The sequence below is a fragment of the Rousettus aegyptiacus genome, unplaced genomic scaffold (genome assembly GCF_014176215.1).
Source record: "Rousettus aegyptiacus isolate mRouAeg1 unplaced genomic scaffold, mRouAeg1.p scaffold_m13_p_3, whole genome shotgun sequence".
NCBI classification, from domain to species: Eukaryota; Metazoa; Chordata; class Mammalia; order Chiroptera; family Pteropodidae; genus Rousettus; species Rousettus aegyptiacus.
The window spans coordinates 12971734-12996622 of NW_023416306.1; the positions used below are offsets into that span (position 1 = coordinate 12971734).

Here is a 24889-nt window from a genome sequence, read left to right on the forward strand (position 1 = left end):
TTCTTAATTATTCCTCTAATATATTTCCAGTTTTGTTTTTGTTTTTGTTTTCAGTTTCTTCTTATCATAAGTAATTCTGTAATGGGCTACTTAGCCCATAAAGTTGCCATTCCAGGAGAAGGCGACAGATCGTAAATAAGAAATTTAAAACAAATGACAGAGTGCAGTAGGGTTAAAGGGAATAATAAGCAATAGAGTGACAATTGCTACTTTAAATGTAGTGGCCTCACTGACACTAAAGACAGAAGGAGATGAAGAAGTTAGCCATGCACACAACTGGGAGAAGAATCTTCCAGGAAGAAGGAATAGAGATTTCAAAGGGTTTGAAGTTACTTTAGAAAGTGGAGACAAAGATAATTTAATATAATTGTCTAGAGTCACACAGATGGTCTGTGGCAGAATAGACCTAAGTTGCCAGAATCAGACCTACTGTGCCTAATTTTTCAAACCTGGAAGCATCAGATAGTAGATGGACTATCTTAACGTTGCCCTCAGTTTGATGAAACTGGACAGTTTCCATCTTGACTAGCAGCTCCCAATCTTACTTTTCTTAGAGAATTTATTTCAGAAAACTGAGTATTTCTCTGCCCCCTTTGATATGTAAATCTTCTTCTAGACTCCTGAGTTTTACAACTCAGGAATGTCTTTCTCAAAACTCTCAGAGTTATCTCTTTAAAATTTAATCATCTGAGGAGATAGTGTCCCTATTTCCTAGGCCGTGGAATGGTAGGAGTCTAACTTCCACAGGTACCAATTAAAAAACACAGATGGCCTAATCCCATTGCTCCCTGCCCCAAATCATCCACTAGCTCTCTCCAGCTCTTAACCTCCTGCCTTTTGTTTCAGAAGAGTTTAATTCAATCTCTCTCCTCTATTGCAGTAGTCTTGAATAAAGTCTTCCTTGCTTCTTTAACTCTGTCTGGTACCATTTTTCTTTGGCAAGAAGTGTCAAGCATGTCCCTTGAAACTCTGGGACAGTCGTCTGCAAGTGTTCACCTTGATAGTCATGACATGCACTAAGTTATTTAAGGCTACAACAGTTCCGTGGTTGCATAGATCAAAAATCTGGGAGGCATTTCTCACTCTTTTTTCACACCCCATATCTACCCGTTGGTAAATCCTGTCAGCTCTATCTTCATAGCATCTTGCAAACATAGACCCCTCTCTGCACTTTCACCTCCATCCTGGTCATGCCATCTATTACTTGGGATATTGCAAATTGGTTCCCCACTTGCTTGCTCCTTATTGTTTATTTTTCATAGAGCAGGTAGAGAGAGAGAGGTCTTTTAAAAGCGAGATTACATCCTACCTTTGCTCATGAGCCTCCAGTGTCTTTCCAATACTGTTTCAACAGATTTCAAAGTCGTTCATGGCTCCCAAGGCCCTGGCTCCTTCTCTGATTTTTGCCCCACCCACTTAGGTTCTCACTCACTCCATCCCAGCCATTTTGGCCAATGATGCTCCCACCCTGAGGGCCTTGGACCTTGCTGTTGTTACTGGGTAGATGCTCTGCATGGCTTCTGTTCTCACGATTCAGCAACCTGGTGACATATATCTTCTTGAATTATCTGATTGTCCCATCTAAAAGAGTAAATCTTGTCATTGCCGATTGCTGCAGCTTGTTTTCATAATACATACCAGGACCCAGCCTTATACATTTTTTTTTTTATTATTGCCTAAGCCCCCATAATATAAGTTCCATTTTGTCACTGCTATATTTTTGCAGCCTGGTAAGGTCCGGGTACAAAGTAAGCTCTCAACATGTCATGAGAGAATGAGGGAATACGTGAAAGACTCTGAGGAGTCTTGCAGTTAAAAAAAAAAGAAATTGCTCAACTTTCTGACCCACTATTCCTCAAACTTACTTATCTACCAAATCCTTCTCCATGCAACCCTTTTTAATACAGAACAAAATCAGAAAGCACAGTTAGTGGCAGATTAAAGATGGCTAAAAAAATCTTTGATCTTGCTCTCACCGAGTGGTAAGATCTATGTTCCTTCTACTTGAATTCAGGTAAGCCCTGTGCCGTCTTGTGAAATAAAATGTGGTAGAAATGGTGCTGTGCTGATTTCTGCACACAGGGCTTAAGAAACTGGCAGCTTCTACATCGTGCCCCTTGAAAAACTCTCTCTTGGAGCCCTGAGCTGCCACATATGAAGTCTAATCATCCTGACAGTGCTGGAGTAGCGAGCAACCCATAGGCACTCTGGTCAATGGTCGCAGCAGGGCCCAGCCTTCCTGCCATCTCACATCTCACGGACATGTGAGAGAAGGTGCCTTGCATGCCCCAGACCAGACTGTGTACCAGGTGAACACCGCTGAATGATGTCCTTTGACAGCACATGGAAGAGAAGAATCTGCCACTGAGCCCTGCCCAATTTCTGGACCCACAAAATCATGATGTGCAATAACATGATTGACGTTTCCAAAAATAAATACTTAAACCATTCTATATTCTGTTATTTTCTTATGCAGCAATACATAATTGAAATACTTATGTAATCTGCTCTTTGCATTTTTCTAGATGGGAAAACTAAGGCCCAAATTCTCTTCACTAGATCATGGCAGAAGAAGGACTCGAGCCCATACATTGATTTTAGTCCAGTGTTCTTTCCATGACAAAGAGGTTTAGGAGTTGTTCTGAATCCCTGTTGCCCCTTCTTTCACACGGGCTATTTCTTTCAGTTTAAACTGACACTTATGGAATACATTCTGGGTGTCGACCACAGACCTGGGAACATCTACGTATTCATTTCATTCAGTCCCTCTAGCCTGAGGAGTTCTTTGGGAAGCCAGATAGCGAGGACCAGCAAAGAGGGATGTCACCGAGGCTATAAAATAAAAGGCAAGTCCAGCCAGAGTGTAAATTGACCAGAATATATTTCATTCTCCTGGCTGCAAGGCCTCAAGCTTTCGAATGAATATGTGCTTAACTATTTATAATTGACCTTTGTACAAAAGAACATGAAAATTTTATAGCCCAAAGCTTCATTTATTAACTTTACTGGAGTGTAAAATATTGCAGTTTGCCATAAATTTATACCAGGACAAACAATATATATGCTAATTTGTAGTCATGTCGTTGTCCACACGCTGTTGTGTTGGCTGGTCATTTCCAACAGGCAAAATAGCAGAATTCCATCGACAAATGACAATTGAATTGCTTGATACTTGCTGTTCAAACAGTGAAGTCTGAGGTAATGAATTAACAGTGTTCATTATAATGAGTCCATTTCCTTCTCATTTCCCTTATAAATTAGTCCAGGTAACACACTGAGTCCCTTCAAGAATGGCTCCCGGGAACCTGCTGAGATATACCTGCAAAACCCACAACTCAGCAAGATCCCTGTGGCTCACATCCTGTGGCTTTCATGTTCTTCTGGAGCTTCAAAAACTCACTGGTGCTTCAGGCTTAGAAGGGGCCTTAGAGCTCATCTCTTCTTGCTTCACGGAGAAAGAGGCTGAGGCGGAACGTGGCTGAGTGTGTTGCCCATGGTCAAACAGAAAGACAGAGATGAAAGGGACAAGAGTGGATCTCGGTGAAAAACAGGGCTGCAACAGCCCTTGGTAACCATTGTGCCCTACCCATTTAAAAGATGGGACAACTGAGGGATCAGAGAGGGCAGGTTCAAATGCTGTATCCTTTACGCAGCCTGGCACCCTAAGTAAGAGCTGTGGCTTCATTCTACCCATTCATGTATCCATTCATTTAACAGATGCTTTTTTCATATATATTATTTCATACCTTTTATCCAAGCACACATAGTCCCTTCCCTCATGGAGTCTGAAGTACAGAGTGAAAGACAAATATTAATCAAACTGTCACATAACTTTATACTGTCAAGATGTGATAGGCACTATGAGTATAATGAGGGTGGAAACAAGAGATATGGTCTCATCGGACGGGTTAGATATCATGTGTGCGCTGAGATCTGAATGATGAACAGATACTGACAGGTGAAGTGTGTTAAGGAGAAGAAAAAACATATTCTAGACAAAGGGAATCGCATGTGCAAAGGGCCCGAAGTAGGAATAAGCTTGGCCTACCATGGGAATTAAAGAAAGTTTGTCATGGATGTGTATACAGATTGAGGGAGAAAGTAACGAAAGATGAATGTATAAGGGGGTCCCAGTTTTAATCATATAGAACTTTGTAGGTTTTAGTTCTTTATCGGGAAGCATACGGAGAGCAAATGTACGCTTCAGGGAATATGGAAATGACACACCTTAAATAGAACACTTTGTCTCCATTGTAGCACATATTATATTGCATTACAATGTTGCTCTCATGGCTGTATCATTGACTGTAAAATGAGGACTTGAACCAGGACTATTTCTACTTTATGTTTATAGTATCTAGTTCAGTTCTTGATGAAGAAGGGAATGTTGAATAGGCCTTCTAAAGGAAAAGCCAACTTTCCCTCCGTCACCTAAAAATACTGGCAAAGAGGAGCCTGCTGTTTTGTCTTAATACAACCTGGATTGTTCCTTCCTTTCTCTACTATGTAAGTGGGAAAATGCAAAATATCCCAAAGCCATCCCCACTCTGTCTTTACTCATATTATTATTCTTATTTCTGAGGGTAAATTCCCACATAAATACTCCCTCAATGACATAAAAGCCAAAGTCTGCTGAAATTTTCTGGGAAAGCTTTTGTTTCTCAATAAAAGGCACAAATAAAACTTATAAGTCTCCCCAGCATTCTTCCTGCCTTAAACTCAAATGTGATGTCTGGAGCTGTAGCAACCATCTTGTGGCCATGAGATGACAAAGGTTAGGAAACAACAGAGAGAACTTAATATACAGACATCAGTCTCAGTGTTGTTAGGTAGCAAAATGATTCCTTGTTCTGGATCCTTATTTGATGAACAGAAAGACAGATAGAAACAAACGAACGAACTAACTTCTATTAGTTTTAACCAGGTTAGTCAGGTTTTCCATTGTTTGTAGTCAACCACGGTTCTAATTGGTACAAAGCTCTAACACAGTACCTGTCATAGAAATAGGAACTCAGTACATATTTACTCTTTTCCCAGTTCAGTCACTTCCAACAAGATATTGTTAATACATTTATATACTGTTTACTCTCTATATTTGATTGATCATGCATATTCAAATACTGGAGATAGAAATAAAGACAGGAGAGAAAGGAGAGAGAGAGAGGATAGAAAGAGAGAGGAGAGAGAGAGACAGAGAGAGAGAGAGACAGAGAGAGAGAGACCGAGAGAGAGAGAGAGACAGAGAGAGAGAGACAGAGAGAGAGACAGAGAGAGAGACAGAGAGACAGAGAGAGAGAGACAGAGAGAGACAGAGAGAGAGAGAGACAGAGAGAGAGAGACAGAGAGACCGAGAGACAGAGAGACAGAAGAAAATGATGCTATAGACTCACAGGGGCAAAATAATGATGCCACATACCGCCTTGTTGAGGAACAGGGCCAAGATCTGTGTTGCAGACCCAACCCTGCCATCACAGTGGAGGAACTTGGAAAAATCTCTTTATTTGGGGCTTCAATTAACTCTTTTAAAACATAAGGAGGTTTCGATATTCTCTAATTTAATGCTTCTCAAAAGGTATTTCACGAACCACCACCATTGAATTCCCAGATGCCTGGGTGTCATCTCAGACTAAGTCAGGATCTCTGGGAATGAACGATTGGCATCTCGAGCATGCTCTTAGACTTGTTGCGGCACCATTACCAAGTTCTGCCCTTGATTCAGCATTCTCTGATTCACTTCAAATGAAGTGCAAGCTCTGTAGTTTAGATTGTGCAGATAATGCAAAAAAAAGCTGATGGCTGAAAGCATTGTTTTAATTGACATATGATGATTGAGAGCTAAGGCCCCAGTACAGCTAGAGATCCCAGCTCCTCCTGAACCAGAACTGAAGTTTAGTGACAATTTCTGAATTAAATTATAGGAACCTCCACAGTGTTTGCTGCTGGAGCTGTTCACAGTGTTGTCAAAATACCCTCTGTGCATATGTATCCGCGAGGATGTGTGTTTGGACACATGCGTGCCTGTGTGTAAATATATGCATGGCCACATATGGATGTGCTTGTGGGCTTGTGCATGTGCTTAAGCATATACTACTGTGTGTGCACAGAGACCAAATGCACATCTCTGTACATGGCAACACGTGCTTGTGGATGCACGCATCTCTGCACATCTATGCCTGCAAATTCACATGAGCATACATCTACGTAGATAAAGAAATGTGTCTTTTTTTTTTAACACCATTCGTTATTGATTATGAATTGGGTTGTGAGTAGAAAACAGTCATCCCCTTCATCCAGTGGTCCCCGAGGTGTGGGGAAATAGAAGCAGCTGGGCCATTTGCAGACATTGGACTCGGGATCTTAATTTCACTCAGTTTCTTCAAATACCATCTTATAAAGGTGGTTTTCTTTTTAGTGTCACCGAGAAAGGAACTGGGCTTCTAGTCCCAGCACTGCGGATAACACACTAGATCGCCTTGGGCATGTCGTGTGTTCTTCGTGGGCCACAGTTTCCCCCTCTTGTTCCGTAGTCTTAGAGTTTTTTTTTTGTTTAAACCTAAGTGAAACTTCTGTTTTGTGCCTGCTTTCCTTAAAATATTATTGTCCTTTAATAATAGAAACTACATCTTCTTCAGCTCCATATTCCCAATGTCTCTGAGAGAGTCTAGACCATTATGATGGTGACGCTGATGATGGTGATGGTGATGGTGACGGTGACAATGGAAGCTAACATTTATTGAGTTCCTCCTTTGTCACAGTGCTTGCCAGCACTTTGAATGGATCGCTTTATTTCATTTTCACCACAAATGTGAAATAATTACTATGATTCTCCTCATTTTAGGGAGATATGATTCAGAGAAGTCAATTAAACTGCCAAGCCTTATTAGGCTGAGAATGGACATAATGCCTTCCAATCTGAGTCTATCTGACTCCAAGTGAGCATAATGGGTAACAACGCACTTGTGCTCCACAGAGAGTCATAAAACAATACCCTAAAACAACAATATTTAGTAGAATGAAGTGTTTATTTGGAATCCCAAGAATCTTGTCAACAGGGAATAGCATCTGGTTTAGGATCACATAGGAGAGGCACATTTTAAACTTAGAAGGGATCACAGAGGTCTCCAGATCTTAATGGCCTAATTATTTATTAAGGACGTTAAGGCCTAGGAAGGTAAAGTGAAATCCCTCTTCTACTGTCCCCCAGGGCTTTGTAATCTCCCCTCTTTTTATGCAAAGAGACAAAAAGCCTTTAAGATTACTTTATGGTATAACAAGGAAGAAGATTAGTGGAAATTTCCTCCATATAAACACATTACAATGATCATTGTTATTATTATAATTACGCTGTTTATGCCTCTGCTCCTTGTTAGTTCTCAGAGTCAGTGAACAGACACCAGGACCAGATAATTAAATGCACTAACGTGCCTGTCATGACACCCCACGAATCCAGGAGACAGAGTTTTCATGGACCAATCCCCTCATTCCCCCAAAGTGCCCCATCTCATAATTAAAAATTAAACCATTTTCCAATGAAATAATTCTGTTCATTCTTCTTGCTCCCGCTCCAATGCCTGTGGCATCAGCTAAATTTCGAATTAAATAATTCAACCGCAATACATTTAAAATAGATTGCGTTTAGTACCACACTTCTGATTGGCTGCAAAACCAGGCCAACCGAACAAGCTTCTTGTGGATATCACCGACTAAGGGAGGTTGAGACTCGGGATTCCATTAATGACAGCTGCCAATCTCTTTTTTCTCATTCTCAGGGCGTAGCATAAGGAATCCTTCTCCCCTGCCCCCTTAACTAGTTTATCTCATGTTTATTTCTTCATTCTCATCTTCTCCGCTTTGACCAAAAGCTTCCTTTAGAAAACAGAACCTTTTATTTTGCTTTTTCAGTGGGCTGCTCTCAGCATGCATTCAACATCTGTTTACTTGCTAAGTCAATGGAGACACATCATGATCTCCCCCAGCCCTGCAAGAGGGAGGAGGTGGAAGGCAGGATGGATTAAGGGACTGTGCTGAGTCACATGCTCTCTCTTCTTGGGGGCTACCAGTTTTCATCTGGCTCTTGCTGCCAGGACCTCAGTATTATTATTTCATCTGACAGATAATACTGTAACAATAGCCTGCACTGCTAATGGTCCTCACCCAGGAAGCCAGCATGGCAGCAAGGGGTGCTGTGGCCAAGAACTCCAGATCGGGAGGAGGCGTGGGTTTGATGTCCAGGTGTGTGACCTAGAGGCCACATAGTCACTCTTTCCTCCACTGAGCTCTCCCTGCCTATACATCACAGTTTTATCTATTCTCAGGCTCACAAATAAAAGTGAAATTAGAACCACAAATGACTTTCAGGGAAGGTCAACCAGGATTACGAGTTGATGAGGGCAGCGAACAAGAGGTATCAGTTGCTAGGGAGGGGCAGGGATGATGTTCTTCCCAGTAACTCAAGTATCCATAAAGGGAAGGAAACTCCTATTTCACTGCCCAGTAGGAAAAAGAGGTGTTCTGTAGCTGTCTGGTTTCACGTTCCCTCTTCCCCAGTGGAGGGGTATTCACTTACGTGATTGCTGAGTTTCAGGGACAGAGCTGGGATTGTGTGTCTCAGGCCCTGCTGAGCTATCACTTTTAGAGCCAGCCTGTCTACAGGACCCACACATCTCCATTTCCCAATGGTCAGCTTATAGAGATAGTGGGAGGATGGGGTATGCAGTGGTCCAGGGCTGCCCATGATGGGTGGGCATAATTAATTCAAGGACGAAGAGAAAGGATGCCCTTAATGACTGCTGACATGATTTACCTTCTAAACAAGCATTGTTTTATCAGTAACAAATATGGGATGTTTGATTTTCATTGGTGTGTTTCTTGAATCTTAGTTTTCAATTAGTTCTGACTATTGTAAAGAAAAAGGGGTGTTGTTTATTTATCTTCTAAAATTAATTTTTTTCCCCTGCAGAGGCCTGAAGAAAGATTAAATGCCACTAGGTAGAAGAAGGGACAAGTTAGTTCCTAGAAGCTTTACAAGGCCACTTTGGGCAAACAGAACTTTTATGGGGAAATACTTCATCCCTCAAATAGTAAAGAATATCTCTCTTCTGAAGCAGTGAGTTTTTCATCACAAAGGAGTGTCCAAGCCATGGTGCCATCAACCCCCGCTACGTTTTATCAGTAACGAACCACTGAGTGGTTTGCTTTGATGTAAAAATGGAAGACAGGATTGTGGAGAGTGTTTGGGAAAAGCTCTGAGTCCTGCTTCTCCTGCGCAAGCCCTGTCACTTTCTTCTGCAAAGGCTTTCACAGTGGCGGATGCCAGGAGAGCTGTGGCCTTGAATAATTAATGATGGCATTTGTCATTCGCAGAAACGTGTTTATAGAGAGAGAACACGAGTGTACAATGTGGCACTGAGGACCTAGTGAATGTCTTTCCTTCTCGTCAAGGCACTCAGTGAGGGCGCATGCACTCATATGCATACAAGCATGCACACTCACGCACACGCAGTGCACACACGCATATGTGCTCACGCAGTCAAGGAGACCATTTGTTTATCTTATGTACTAAAATATGCCTGAGACCCCGTAGCTCTCTTGCAGCAAACACATGGATAAAAAATGGAAAGCCGTTAAAGAGAAAAGCGGAATCTAGGTCCAGAGAAACTGCCAAGTTATGATACTTGTACCACCAGCCAGGGGCATCCAGCGGAGATGGAACACTGGGGACTGCCCAGTGCAGTGTGGCTGCCAGAAACGTGGAGGCCACCATGGTGAGATACTAGGAAAGGAGATCATCCATCATCACGCACCGTCACGAAGCAGCTGATAGCTGTCATCCTACTTTTAGAGGCTCATGCTCGATTCTGGGTGCTATTAATTGGCAAGCTCCAAAAGGACTGTCCTTCTTGGCCATGTCTGTCTCTGGTGGAACTGGAGTTGGAGGTGAGGGAAGCCTGCCGGCCTCACAGGGGAGGAGAGGCCGGTGGCTCGTGTTGGTCACTGAGCAGGGTCCCTTCATTCCTGATTTTCACTCTGTTCTTTGGTTCCACATTGGTTACCAGCATATGTGTTAAAGTCAACCATATATTGTCCATGTCTCTTTTTTTTTTTCCAGTTAAATATTAATCATTAATAGAGAGAGCACAGGGTCCAGTCAGTGGTGAAGAATTGAGAGAGCAGACTGGTGCCAAACTGATTTATTCCTATTTCTCCATCAGAGGTGTTAAAATGTTCATGTTTTTGGTTGCAGGCTTCAGGTTGGGTTTTGAGATTTAAAAAAAAGTGAAAAGTAATTTGGGAAAGATACAGAATGGAAAGCATTCCTTTCTTGGATAAGAGTCCTTAGTTAATTTCCCATGACCCTAACTCACAGAATGTGGGAAAGGGTCTCAGGTTTGGTAGCTGAGGACCTGGGTATGAGAAAGGGCTTCATCGCTTACTAGTTCTGTGCCTCCGGGTAACCCATCCAACCACCCGCACTTCGGTTTCCTCATCCGTAAACTGGGAAAGGTTATAATGATAGCCCTTCCCTCATGAGATAGTGGCTGTAATTACAGGGGCTAATGAATGTTAAAATACAGCATTTAATACGCTAGAGTCCCTGTTGTTTCTCCATCTAGAGTTTTGTGAGATTTCTGTGGTCAAATAAATTTTATGGCATTAGAATTAAAGGGTCTGATGAGTCTTGCTATAAATAAATAAACTACCTTGTAGTTTTAAAATCTAATTTCACCCTTGAACTCAGTCTCCTGGAAGCACCATTTCACATCCCGTTTCACATGATTTGAGGGATGCAAGTGCATACAAAAAACATATTTTGGCAGATAACTGAGCATGGAATAGAGGTGAGACTGACATCCAAATCAGGGAATGCTTTGAAGACCATGAAGCGCCATCCAACCCACCTCCCAGATGTTTTGCTTGACAACTTGGCCAAAGCCTGGTCACGGTTTGGCTCAACGAGCCATTAAAAAACACCATAGCTACAGCCTCTGAAGTCAGAATTCAATGGAGATTTAGACAAGCCCCTTTCCTTAGGTGGACTTCAATGTCCTCATCTGACTTATCAGGCAAATATTCCCGATCACTGTGAACCACACAGACCATCGGCATCAGAATCACTTGGGCTTAAAACCAGATTCCTGAGCTCCAGACCTCCGGACATAATGAGAATACCTGCATTGTCAACTGTCCCCTGCAGGGAATTTTATTCACACTACGGTTTAAGAAGCAGTGTTCCAGAAAAATCGCAGAGCCAAACAATGCTAACATCCTCGGCTTTCTCTACGTTCACACACTTGAAGAAAAGAAAAAATACAGGTCAGCAGTCCTGAACAAAAAGCAGCCTCTCTCCACTGGGAAAACCACCTCAGACAAGGCTCACCAACTGTGCAATTCTGCAAGCCCCACATGGAAAGCAAAGCAGACCCGGTTTGTATCACAGCCCTCCAGGCGCTTCGCTTGCACGTACACTGATGTCTCCCTGAACAGGACTGCTGGAGTGAAGCATAAAATACCACGGCATTGATTTAATGTCCTTTAAAAGTCCCTCCTGAGTGGTTCTGGAGCTCCTTGTCTTTCTCCCTATGCACCACTGTGCTCGTAAAGCTATTGCCATTTATCGATCGAGGCCCACTGTCCTGATAACACATCAGTGGGAGGGATGTGGTTTCTGAGGGGCAGTCTGGTACCTAGTTCTGGCAGCCTTACCCCTAGATCACATTCTCCCAAATTCTCAGTGCGGGTGTGACATCATCTTCTATTAGACACCTCGTTGAAAATACTGGTTCCTTCTCTTCTAATTTGAACTGTTCACTCCCCAAGCTGACTGGAGCCAGAATCCGAATTGGTTCTGTTTCCTCCTTCTACCTGGGTTCCAATATGACTTAACCTACCCACATCTGTATTTCTTAGAATCTGTTTTTATTGTAGACTAGTGCTGTGCAATGAAAACATCACACGAGCCACAAAGCTGAACTACACATATAATTTAAACATTTCTAGTAGCTACATTTAAAAAGGGTAAAAGAAAAACAAGTGAAATTAACTTTAAAAAATATTTAGTAGTATATTTTTTAACCCAGTATATGAAAAATATCATTTCAACATACAAGTAATGTGAAAATTATTAACGCAACATTGTACATTTTTTGGACCAGGTCATTGAAATCCCATGTGTATTTTCTGCTTGCAGCATATCCTACTCTGAAGTAGCCATGTATCAAATACCTTATAACCATGTGTGCCTACAACACTGCACAGGGAGGTTCCAGACCAATAGCAGTGAGACTATTTAGCTTATAATTCCCTTATCCACTCATTCAACATGTTTTGAGCACTGATTATGACAGATATAGATCTGGGTGCCAGACCACAGAAATTAAAGTCCTCTGACATCTCTGCCTTCCTGGCATTTCTAATCACTTGGGGGTGACAGACAATCAGCAACTAGAGGAAAAGACGGACAAAATTTTAGACTGCAATAAAGGGTATGAAGAAGATAAAGACAAACAGGTTGACATGACAGACAGTAACCCAGAGGGAGGCTTGAATTAGATCAAGTTATAAAGGACGAATCTCTGAATAATAGGCTGAATAACAAGAATTCATTCATTTCCTTTTTCATTTTGGTAAAAACTAAACATGCACCGTCTTAAGACCGAGGTGGTATAAAGTGCTATATGAAATATTTAACAAAATTTCTGGTGTGTGAATAAGCACTAGACTGTAGCAAATATTAGACTATAATCTCTATACAAGCAAGAAACATGTTCCCAGGAACAAGAAGAGCGTCTCGCTCATATTACCTGTGTAAGATGTATCTAACGGTTGGACATGCGAATCAAGAAACAGTAACCCCTCATGAACCTTGGCTTTGAGATTAATGATGTAGTGGAAGACTACATCATTCTGTTTTGATTAGTTAGTATTTTGGGGGTTGTAAGTTTCACCTGGTCTCTAAACAAGAACGGGCTCTCAATAGGTACCTCACCCCTGCCAATGATGGCAGTTGATCTACCCGGCGGTTCAGAAAAGGAAGATCATTTTATGCTCATTCTTCCTAAGACATATGAATAGAAGACCACACTCAGAAAAATGTGCTCTTAAGTACCAAGGCAATTTGTGAAAATGCCAGTCCTTTCTTACTACAGCAATCTGCCGATGAATGCAGAAATGAAATAAAATTAAAAATGTAGGTTCAGCTATAGTATTTCAAATCATTAAGAGATAGTGTGAGTTCTGTTATTGTTTTTGTTTGTTTGTTTGCTTGCTTTTTTAAAAAAAGAATTATAGTATTTTATAAGACTTTGGGGAGAATCTGACTCAAGAGATCAATATGTTCAGAACAGTAAAAAGTGATTCAGGAGAAGGGTCATTTGACAGAGTGTATTTTTACTGCACTCAAATTTGGTTCATTAAAGAAAAAGATACTTTTAGGACTTTTATTTATGGTGTTTATTCATTTTTAGTACTTTTCTTTACCTTTCTTTTTCCTCCGTGAGTTTGATCAAACCTACTATAGTTCTGTCAATAATAACTGCTAACACATACTAGCACTAACTGAATGCCGGGAAGTTTGCTCTCTACTTTAGATGAATGATCTCATTTGATACTTGAAACTGCCCAATTATTTTGGGAAAATTGTTAACCTTATTCTACAGATGTAAAAAATGAGGCTAGTAAAATTTAAAATGTTTGCTCAAGATCACAGGAGAGTAGTCCTTAAATTTTCTGTCTCAGGACTCTCTTATGCTCTTAATAATTAGTGAGGACCCTGTGTTAGTTTTCAATTTCTACTATAACAAATTAAAAAAAAAACCCTTAGTAGCTTATAGCAACAACTTTGTGAAAAATCAGTTGAGCACATTTGTGTAGTTTTACTTCTGGGTTCTCAATTCTGTTCCGTTGAACCCTATGTCGATCCCTGTGCCCTTGTAACACCTTCTTAATTGCTATAGTTTATTATAATCATTCTGGAGACCAGGTAGTTCTGTTGCTATCACTTTATTCTTTTCCAGAATTTGAGAATAATCTTGTCTATATCTACAAAATAATCTTGTTGGGATTTCTATAGCGATTGAATTAAACTGTATGTCGATTTGGGAGAATTGACATCTTTACTGTGTTGAGCCCTCCAATTCATGAGAATGAGATGTCTCTCTATTTATTTAGATTTTTTTTTATTTCTTTCTTCTGTATCGTATAGTGTTCTTTACATGTTTTGTTAGATTTACACCTTTTTTTTCAGCAATTTCCTTTTTTTCAGTCATTGAGAAAGATAATATATTATTAATTTTAGTGTCCACATGTTTACTGTTGGTATAAAAAAATCAATTTATTGTTTACATTTATCTTATATTTTATGGTTTAATATATTATATTAAATTGGGATTTTCTGTGGATAACCATGTCATCTTCAAATACCACAACCTTTATTTATTCTTTTCTGATTTGTATGCTTTTTAATTCGTTTTCTTGCCTTACTGGACTGGCTAGAAGTTCCAGCACTATGTTGAATAAGAGGGATGAAAATGAATATCTTTGCCTTGTTAAGAATCCGAGGGCAAAAAACATTCAGTCTTTTACTATTAACTATAATGTTGGCAATAGCTTTTTGTTTTATTTTTTAAAATAAACACTTCTTATCAAGCTGAGAAAGTTCTCTCTTCACATTTTCTGAGTTTATCATGAATGTTGAATTCTGTGAAATTTTTTTGGCATTGATTGATATGATTATGTGATTTTTTTCTTTAGCTTGTTAAACGGTGGATTATTACCCTGAGATCAACTGCTCTGTTTCAACCCTAACTGTTCTAGCACTAACTGATGTGCTACCATTTAATTCCGGCACTAAATCCTTGAGAATTGTCACACACCCCCAGAAAGATCCACGTGACTGCCTTCATTTGGATGCCAGTCACAAGTTAATGGGGTCCCTAGGCCACTCACATATCTGACTGGCTACAAATTCTGGGGTTTCCAACATCCCTTCAGGCTTAATTATTTGCTATAATGACTCACAGAATTAGCAAAGTGCTATACAGCAGGTCCTCAAATGTCATATGCCACAGGAACTTAACTCTTGCTTATATCAATTAGCCTATGTATGGTAAAATTGGCTTCATTATATATCATTTCTCTTAAAGTCACAGAACCTATCAACAACAAACATCAAGGATTTACTGTACTTACGAGTCCAGTTTTATTTTAAAGGATACAACTCAGGAACAGCCAAGTGAAGAGACACATGGGGTGAGTTCTAGAAGAGTCCTGAACACAGAGCTTCTGTGCCCTCTCTGTGGAATCAGAGCAGGTCATGTTTCCAGTACATCGATATGTTCACCCAGCAGGAAGTTCTCCTGAGCTTTGAGTCCATAGTTTTTATTGGGATTTCATTTTGTCATCCTAATATGGGATATTGCCGTCAAAGCTTGGGAGATTATTAACAACTATTACCAATTAACAACCTTTAACTGTTAACAACTATTAATTATTAACAATAAGCATTGGCTATATGTGTGTATACACGTATATATACACTCATATTATATGATACATAATTGTAATTCATCAAATATTATTCAACAAATGTCAATTTGCTTTCTTGCCAGAACAAAACAGCTGGGTCTTACTCATTTTATCACCCATGATGGTGAATCATAATAGCTACCGTTTATTGATTCCCTCCTACATGCCAGATCGATTACATATATTTCATCTTCATAAAAGCTCCATAAGATAAATATTATGATCTTTAACTATCAAGGAGGGAAACAAGTCTCAGAGAGGTGAGGTTACATACTCCAAAATCACACAGCCAGTAATTAAAACAGTGGTCTTTTGGCCTTTAATGTTGTAATTGTTTTATCACCTCTTTTAAAATATGTTCTACATGGCTCCTGTACCCAGAGGCGCAGAATAAGTAGCTCGATCGCTCTCCCTTAAGCCGGATAAGCCAGCAGAACAGATGTTGGCTTAGATTCTGAAAAGACCTCTGTAGATAGAGAATCCTCTTTTCTCCCTGAGCCTGTTAAACCAGGGGAAGTGGGACATCTTGAGGTTGCCAAAGATCACTTATCTTGCCTATTAATCAGCCTTCCGTTTTTGTATCTTGCCTCTCTGAGGGCCATCTTGTCCTCCTGAGCCTCATAGGCATTGATCCTTCAGCTTAAGCCCTGGGAGATAGCCGCCATATCGACAGAATCCCCACTGTTATTTTTTCCCCTGAGTTATCAAAGAGAAGGCTATCAAGATGGGAGATATGATGAAGGCCAGAATCCACAGGACTCGGTGCCTGCTTAGAGGGTAAGGAAGACACTGAGGAAAATGGAAGAGCCTATGGTGACTCTGTGTGGCCTTATCTATGCAAGACTGGGCCAAAAAACAATGTCAATGATCCGAACAACAAGGAGGATAGATAGATGGATGCCATTTACTGAGAGTTTAATACATATCAGGCCCTATTTTGAGAGCTTCACTGTATTAACTAATTTAACTCTTACACTGACACTTTGAGAAAATGATTACTGTCCTTATTTTACAGATGTGAAAACAGAGGTAGGGGAAGTGAAGCTATTGACATAGGGTAGAGAATGAGAAGGGGAAACTGATCAAGGGGCCGGTTTTCTGTTTAAACTCCAGGGAGTGGTATGACGTCCAGTTGAAATTAGCCACTTGTGCCCACTCAGTTTCATGCAGTTGAAGAAGGAGCGAACTGATAAACTTGTGTTAGTTCTAATACTGCCGTGAACATTAGTTTCCTGATCTTAGAGTTTCCTTAACTGCAAAACAGGATTAATGATTAACCTACAGCTCCCAGAGGCATCCTGAGGACTGTATGAGGTGAAGTATGTAAAACACCAGCCCCATAAGCAGATTCCTGCCCAATGACAAGTGTCCCTCTAGCCTTTTCTCTTCTACACACACACACACACACACACACACACACACACACACACACACACACGTGATCACTAAGCAATTTATTTCTTTTTTTAGGTCGTAGCAAAAAGATAGTGAAAGAGAGAGATGAGTGTATTCTTTGGGGAATCCATGGAGACCTGAACAAAGTGTCCCCAAACCCAGCAGAAGGCATGAACACGCAGGAATCATGGCGACTTTCAGAGCTGCTCCACTTGCTGTCTTTCGGTAAAGTGCCTCTGTAGCTCACTCCAGGTGGAGGATGGGTTTATCTGCGCTGTGACTGCACCGCTTCAATCTAAACTCCTCAGGGATTATTCTAAAGACACCCGGCTAGGCAGCATAATGATGCCTCTGCGACGTTACAGCTCCTTCCTCCGCCTGGCAGGATACAAGCTTGGATCTGTCTCTGCTAGTCCCCAACCCTCTATTAGTTCACTTTTCAAATGTCTGAGAGCAGTTGGAAGATAGAAAAAAAGTCCATCTCCTTCTTTTCTCCCTTTGCCCTCCTCATCCTTTCTGAAGGGTGAGCAGCAGTACCCAGGATGGGAGGTGCTGCCAGGTGCCGTGGGAGTTCGGCACACTGGATTCTGGGTCGCTGGCAAACCGCCTTCAGAGAGCTGAACTTAAACTATAATGACCCCTCTGTATCATCTCCCTACCCTACCCTTGCTCCAATTCTATCCTGTCCCCACCACTCTGCACACGCACACAAAGCATAGGTGTTTAAAGCATGCTACTCAACAAGGCAACTTTCTGGGTCATTCAATTCTTCTTTTCTCAATTTTCTGTGAACTCCTGTGATTTCCTTTGTTTCCTTAAATATCGTAATGTTGGCCATCAATCATAGGTTAAAAAACCAAACATTTTAACATGGCAAGAGCCACCGTTTCCTGGTGTCTTTGTTTTTCTAAACTCACCCTTTCTTCCATCCTTACCTCTTCATTTTGAATGCCTTTCAGTTCCTGAAACGTATCATATTATTTATTCTTTCCAGACGTTTGTGCGGTTCCATTTGCTGGTAATGCCTTTCACTGCCCTCCCCACAGCTTTTACCTGATTCACCTCACCCATTCTTCAGGTCTTAATATTGACCTTGCTTCTTCATTGATCCTTGCACGCAATCAGACTAAATGTCCATGGTCCATCTCCCAACTGGCCCATAAGAATTCGTGAGGGCAGGGGCCAGGTCTGCCTTTTACAATGTTGTCCATCTCTTATAGTTCTTAAGGCAGAGATTACTAATTATTCACCAATGTCACTTCTCCCTTATTTAACTAGAAAAATCCTAAATTTTAGCATACCAAATAACGAATAAACTATAAACTACATATTATAGCTACCCTTGCATTCTGTTATGGCTAAGAGATTAAATTCTAGTCATTAGTATGTGAGTAGAAATAATGTATGCCACATAAAGAAAATGTTTGTATACAACTTGTCCCTTTTCCCTTCCCTAATGCCCGGAGGGGATGAGAGCTAGAGAGTTACATTAGATCCAGAAGTGAAAGACACATTTTGAGTATGGAAAAGCTGCCCTATAAGTCTTGGACAGTTTAATTCTAGGTGGATACATGAAGAGAAATAAAATGTCAATTTGTTGAAGTCCTTATATATTTTTGTTGTGGTGGTTGTTGTTGATGTAGCCTGGATCATGATTTTGGTGGATACTTAATACACATTTTTTAAATGAATAAATATATGGATGGATTCTGATGATCAGCTGAAGTTTCCTATTTTTGTTCTGATGTTGAATTTATTTTGTTATAATTTCTTTTCTATCTTAGAAAAAGGGGTCTGCCATAGTGAAAAAGACATAAAAGAACACAGGGAAGATTTCTATGTAGATGTATATAGAGAAATATCAGAGAGAGTAAGAGAGAGAGACAGAGAGAGAGAAACAGAAATACAGAAATAGAAAGAGACACAGACAGAGAGAGACAAAGAGGGAGAGACAAGAAATACAAAAAGGAGTAACCAGGAGTACATCAATTCAACCTAAAACTTGTAGTAAGTGTTATCCAGTTACTTGCTAGGTGCTGATCTAGGCACTGTATGTGCATCAATTCATTTAATATCCACAACCATTTTATAAATAGGTACTATTATTGTCCCTATTTTACAGATGGGGACACTGAGGATCATAGAGGGTAAATGGCTTGCCTGAAGTTACACAGAGTTGTCATGCTCACTTACAAACCCAGGTAGTTGGACACAGGAGCCTAAACTCTTAATGACTGTATATCACACATTTATTGTCACCCAAAGCGTACAATGCCAGAGCCAAAGAAACGTTAGAAAATATCTAATCCAATTTCTTCATTTTACAGATGAGAAAAGTAAGTCTCAGTGAGGAAAAAAAAAGTGATTTGTTTAAAGTGACAAATAGAAAGAGAAGTCCTATTTCCAAGAACAATGAACAACTCCAGGGATGATAATTTCTATCGATTGGTATGTTGAGAATAAAAAAGGAAGAGTGTAATGACAGAGGAATGATACATGTCACGTGTGTAGGGGGAGTAAATGGCAGAATGCATGTGTGCTAGAGCAGATATTTGGTCCCAATTCTTCGCCCCCTGTTATACATCCATACATACCCTTTGCCGTGTAACTCTACAGCGTTCTTCTATCGTGCACATAGTCCTAGGCGATTGGAAACAAGCTTGGTTATGTAATGTATTTTGGTCAATGAACTATTAATGGACATGACGTAAGCAGAGGTAAAAATGTGCCTGCACAGATTGGCTCATTCACTTTCACTCCTATGGTTTTCCAAAATAAAAATATACCTCAGTGGATGTTATTTGAAGGAGAGGATAGAGATACCAAAGTCAAATGTGAATCCTAAAAACACACCCATTGGATCTGCAGACTGAGGTCAAGCTGCCCAACCAGCCCACAGACTCATGAGTGAGAAAAGAAATGCTTGCTGTTGTCAGCCATTGAGATCTGAGGTGGTTCGTTATTAGATCGTTATTATGGCAATAGCTAACAAATACAGTATGATTCATCTTTGCCAAATGTACCTTATGCTAGACTATTTCATAACCACTTCACATTTTCTTCATGGTGGTTTACTTGCTACAGCTTCCAAAGTTGGAACATTTGAAGGGAGATGAGTAACATCCAATATGCTTTTATGAACTTGTAGAAATTTGGAGGGGTGACAAAAACAGAGAGCCTGTTTGGAACAACTTCTCCTTTAGAAAGTATATAAACTCTCCTGAAGGCCATGGAACAAACAGCTAATATCCTGTAGTATTCCCAAACATGGAGCATAATAGTTCAGCCTGTAGAGGTAGCAGCACAGGAGAGTGAGACTTATTCCTTAAAATTATTCATGTAATAATGCCGGTTGTATGCCAACTGATACTTCTTATCATTTCTCACAATAATATAATTATTTCTGTTCAAGGCTGTCTACACTGGCAAGTGAAGCAGGTAAGGGCTTGGACTTATTTCTTCTAAATCAAGGTTAAAATTTGGATGGCATCATATGGTATTGGGATCAGACATCTAGAGATGCTTGATTTCTGTTGTGTTGATCACTTCCACTCTCATGGGGCCCCGAGGAGCTCCTAGATAAACAAGTCGTGGTAACACAGCAGGACTAGAAATTATTAATAATTGTCCACATATCTGATATTGCAGTACAATACTCTAAGTGAACACTGGATTGTAACATGTGACATTGGTTTAAGGTCTAAATAGGGCCCTTAATTCCTCTTATTGTGCAACCTCCCCTCGCCCGATATCTTTAATCTTATGATTTTCTATGTTTGCTAGAAGGAAATGAAATGGGGGATGGGCAACAACATGGTCAGGTCTGAGAAGCTGCAAGTGGCTCTGTTTATCAATTTCACACAGAGAACAGAAGGAAAAACAGAGAGAGAAGACTCGTCTGCCCCAAATAACCCACTTACTCTTTGTCTGAGTAAGTACATGAGAAGTATGGGATCCGGCACTTCAGGCATGGTAATCTTGCCTCCTAGGGAAATGTGACCTCTTCTTCCATAAGTTACATAACTCTTTCTTCCTTGCCGAGTGCCCCAGTCATGAATGGAATCAGACAGAAGGACCTGAGGTATTGCTTCTTCTACATTATTATCACCATATCTCATCATCTATATTAGGTCCAAGCAGAGGATAAACATCCAAGAATGTTTGTTAAATAAATAAAGACTTGTACTAGAGATAGTGGAGACCAGCAACAAACAAACAAACAAACAAACAAACAAAACAAGTAATAATCCACAAACAAGAAGAATTAAAAATCTATCAATCAGGAGGGATCAGAAATGCACAGAAATTAGTTGATCAATACCTATTTATTGTCCTATGTGCTAGGACATGCAGATACAAAGGCAAATGAGACAGACTATCTGTCTTCCATGAACCCATGGTCTGAGGGATGACATAGTTAATTACACTGATAATTGGCAAAAGCTATGACAGAGCTAATAGAAGACTATATGGGACCACAAGGAGAAAGATTAAACTCAGATCGGACAAGCAAGGACTTTCCTAGATTAAGTGAAATCTAAAATAAGTTTGGAGAATGAGCTAAGGTGGGGAAGGAAGACAGGTAGGCAGAGGGCATAGCAAGGCAAATCATTAAGGCTTGCAAAATCTTGGCATGTTTGACAGTGAACATAAAATTCTATATGGTCATAGTGTAAGTTGCATATGTGCTTGTTGGGGTGTCAGTCTGGGAGAGGACATGATAGAGTCCAGCAATCAGAAAGTGACAAATGATGTTTAGCTACAGTTCACTGGAAAGTCAGACGAATAGAAAGTTGGCATAGAGTTGCAGAGTAAAAAAAAAAATTCTTCACGAATGAGGTAATAATAAAAATAAAAGCTACTACTCTTGAAACTCTTAATATGTGGTAAATGTTTTACATACACCCTCTTGTATCCTCACACTATCTCTGAAGTAGCTGCGTTGATTTCTCACTTTCTATAGATGAAGAAAACGAAGCTCAGAGAGGTTGAGTGATTTGTCCAAATCACGCAAATGGTAAGGGACAGAGCCACACTCCAGCTCATGTCTGCGTGCTCCCCAAACAGATGTTCTTAATGTATAACTCACATAATTCTGAAATGCACTTTAATGATAGACAAAATGTGGAGATGCAGAGATGGGGGTTATACATTTTATATAAAGCCCACGGCACTGGCCGGCCTCAGAGGTCTGTGGTACCAGGCCCCAACAGGGAGCCTGAGAAGCTACGAAGATTATGCAATGGATCCCCAGGGGTCTGCACTTACCTCCCTAATGCATTCTCCCACAAGAACCTGCTGTCATCTATTCCTCGCCCTGAAGTTGCAAAGAGCAATTTATAAAAAGTGCAACTAAAAAAGTAAAACCTGGTACTTGCAGCCGATGGTTGGACAAACCGGGGCGGAGAATAGTTTATTATTATTACTTAAATTTCCCCCAAAGAATGTGCAGTTTCATCCTATTTATAATAAAAGTCACTGATATGATAAAAGCGTTCCATCAGCAGTCATTTCTACAAATAGAGCATTGACGCTGTAGATATTAACATGTGTTATAAATGTCATTGATATATTAAGACTTTTCAGACTGTCTATCTAAAAATAGAGGGAAAGCCAGAGGGAGAAAGGAGGAAGACGCAGAACTGACTGATTTAATCAGAAAAGGGGAACCTATACTTGAACAATTCAGTCTTTCGTTTTTGAGCAATGCAAGTAAACACCTGAATCTGATTTTTGGTTTGAATTCTATTTGCCAGGAGACTGTGAGGCAGAGAGGGGAAAAGAAGCAGGAAGAGAAGGAGGAGGGGAAGAGAGAAATAATAACATGTGGAATTAAGGGATTTTAATATTAAAAGAGACCCAGTCATCTCACTTTGCATGTTGGGGGATTGAGTCTAGGGGAGGCTACATGACGGAATCTAAGTCAGTGTTTGGATTTAGACAAGAAACGTTTCAAAAATTTGAGCTCTAAATCATACATTAAAGAAGAAAATTAGTATTTTTTCTTTTAAAAAGTGAAAAGTTCTATCGGTAGGGGGAAAAGCATTGGCAAAGCTTGGGCATCAGAGTTCGAAAGAAAGATGAGGAGCATGAATATTTTCTGCCTATCATTTGTAGAAGCATTACATATACATGTGTTATACTTGTATACTCATGACATCCCTGGAAAGGTGGGCAATTAGGCCCATTTAATATATGAAGGCCCATTTTACTCATAAACATTCAAGGAAGTGGTGTGCCCGTGGATGAATAACTCAACTAGCTTCACTGAACCGTGTTACCCAGGTGCCAGGCGCATGCTCAGCGGTACATTCCAAGGACAGAGTTCCCACTGTGTGCTAGGCTTATGCCTTCACCCTGGCATCTCAGTGCCATGAGGTGATGGCGCGATCAGCTGGGCCAGCCTGGGCACTGCACAGAAGGGCCCCCGCCCTGAGACCGCAGGGGCCCTGGGCATGGGTCTCCTTTTCTCTGTCTGGCCTGAACCTTAGCACGACTTTCTTGCCTTCTTCCTTTGGGCAAAACTGTGGAGCGGATCGATTCCTGTCCAACATTACACACAAGGTTGCCTCATTCAATTAGAAAAATAATAGAAACCAGTTATTATGCAATTAAGTCTTGTATTGATGAACTGTACAAATAACTAAATGTCCAGTTTTTGCCTTGAATTTAACTGGACTGCACAGATGTGACAGAACAGGCCATGGGGGTATGTCACGTGGAGTAGCAAAAGGCATGTGGCAAGAGGGAAGGAAAGAGATTAGATTTAGTGAGATTTAAAAAGAAATACTATGAGAAAGGTGGTTCTAGTCTGGTAATGTGAACTAGTGCTTTGATATCGCCGTTATTATTTTAGGGCCCTCTTAACCTTCTTTGAAGCCCTATGGCCATACGGAAAGCCAAGGAGTTTCCCCCGCCTCTTACTCCTTCCTTCTCTTCCACCTCCTCCTTTACCTTCACCTTGACCTTCTTTTTCTCACTCATCCGGCCATCGAAATTGTAAATATTTTCTTTTTATGTTCAGACTAAGACTTAGCTCAAAATGACTTACAGTAAACCCTAAAGCATTTTGCATCTACTTTTCAATTTTTCAAAATACAAATTATGTCTATGGCCACGCCACCCTGAACATGCCCGATCTCGTCTGATCTCAGAAGCTAAGCAGGGTCGGGCCTGGTTAGTACTTAGGTGGGAGACCACCTAGGAAGACCAGGTACTGTAGGTGTTAAAAAAAAAAAGACCTTAAAATACAAATTATTTTTATGGTAAAGACAATACTTGTTTAAAGCAAAAATAAATGAAACGACATGGAAGTCTATAAAATAGAAGGTGAAAGCTCTTTACCGACTCCACCCCCGGGGATCCCACTGGTTGGGGAGCAGCCCTTGGGTGATTAGCAGCACTGCTCTGGCTCCTTTGTACTTGGGTTTGTGTCCCAGTTCCTCCGCTTCCAACCTGCGTGACTTTGGGAAAGTGACTCAGCCTCTCTGGATGTCAGTTTCCTCAAGTGAAAAGTTGGGACTTAATGTCATGACCTATCTCTCAGGTCATGAGGATTCGATGAAATAATAAACATTAGCCCCGTAATGAGAACTCCCACAAGTTAGCTACTCCAGCACATCCTTCCAGATACACAAACGTATCTGAACATGCCATTAATTCCATATATTGTATATAGAGAATGATTCCGCCCCCACCCCCCCTTAAAATATGTGGGCCTCTCCCGACGCCTGCCAACATAAACTTGTCTTTTAAAACATTTGTTCCATTTAATGGATGCTCTTACTCAGTTCTTCACTGATAGTAACTGAGAAGGTATCATCTGTTATTCAGCTTTCTTTTGTAAGCGATGCTGCAGTAAATGTCATAACTCAGACTTTTAAAAGGCTCCCCACCTGTATCACTTAAGTAGTCCATTTGTTATATAAAGCCCTACTGGGTTGTATGATCCCCTTTGAAAAGATGAGGGAAA

At 40.6% G+C, this 24889-nt stretch overlaps 1 pseudogene; it reads left to right on the plus strand.

The window, feature by feature from the left end:
- The first annotated feature begins 24023 nt into the window (after positions 1 to 24023).
- LOC118600967 lies at positions 24024 to 24142 on the plus strand (annotated as a pseudogene).
- The last annotated feature ends 747 nt before the right edge of the window (positions 24143 to 24889 follow it).